This window comes from Syngnathus leptorhynchus, unplaced genomic scaffold, assembly GCF_054491065.1.
Source record: "Syngnathus leptorhynchus isolate UIUO unplaced genomic scaffold, UIUO_Slep HiC_scaffold_108, whole genome shotgun sequence".
Taxonomy (NCBI): Eukaryota; Metazoa; Chordata; class Actinopteri; order Syngnathiformes; family Syngnathidae; genus Syngnathus; species Syngnathus leptorhynchus.
Genome location: NW_028232075.1, coordinates 132501 through 133547, shown reverse-complemented (window position 1 = coordinate 133547; position 1047 = coordinate 132501).

The following is a 1047-nucleotide window of genomic DNA, read 5'->3' as shown; positions in this document are numbered from 1 at the left end:
GAGGTCCCTGTGTGACGGCACGGCAGGCAGTTTGTAGGGTGAGTGAGACACCTTGCGGCTGTTGCGCTGGTCAAGGAAGCAGGTCAGAGCCTGTACTGACCGAGTCTCCTGCTTCATTCAACTTGGCCGGTTTTGAACGCTATGCTCGTGGTCGAGTCCAGGCAGGACTGGGGGTCTGGCCCCTCAGGCTGGGCTTCGGCCGGGAAGCAACTGATGAGGCTGTCTGCCACGTGAAGGGTGCGTGGAGTCGATCCCAGGGTTCTCAAAGGGACGGGGCTTGATAGCCGGGTCTGCTGGGAGGCTTGCCGGAGGGTGGGCTGAACAGTAGCTGGCGGTCGCTTGCTGGCCGTGCGAGGGCTTTCGACTCGGTTTCCCATGGTCATGGCCTGTATGTAGTGGGAAGCTAGGCGTACTGGACGCGTGAGGGTGATTCGTCGCCCGTGTGGGCTGCTCATCGGGGTGGGCTGCGGTGGCACCGACACCGAGCTCGCAGTCGCGGGATTGGATTGTGGAGAGGGACTTGTCTCTATGACCCTGCCTTTCTTGCTATGGATTCTCTCATCCATGCTTTTGAACGCTTGTGCCGCTTCTTCTGGGGCGAAGGCCGAATTCGCTGCGGCGCCTGCCATGCTGGGCTACTCCAGTTGGGCTGCTTGATGAGGGGACTTTGTCCTGCTCAGGATGGTGGTTCGCGGGACAGGCCGGTGTGGTTGGTGGTAGCCAGGAGGACGTTGGTGAAAGGGGAGGCGACAGGTAGCGCGAAGCAGTGGTTGTCCCGGCTCGTCCGCAGTCGGGGGCCATTGCCTAGCATGCGTGCGATGGCGCGCGGGGCCTTGGCTGTCTGTCGTGGTTCCCAATACAGGTTGGTGGGCCTGGACACCTCATTGGTCTCTGTGGATGTGGAAGATCCCTGGAGTGTGGTACGGTGCGAGGGTCTGCCCGGACGGTTTGCGGGTCACTGTGGAGATGGACCGGGGCGGTGTGTCGTTCAGCGACGCTGGGGCACCGTCCCGGCTGCTGTTGCGGGTCCGTCAGTCGTCCCGGCTG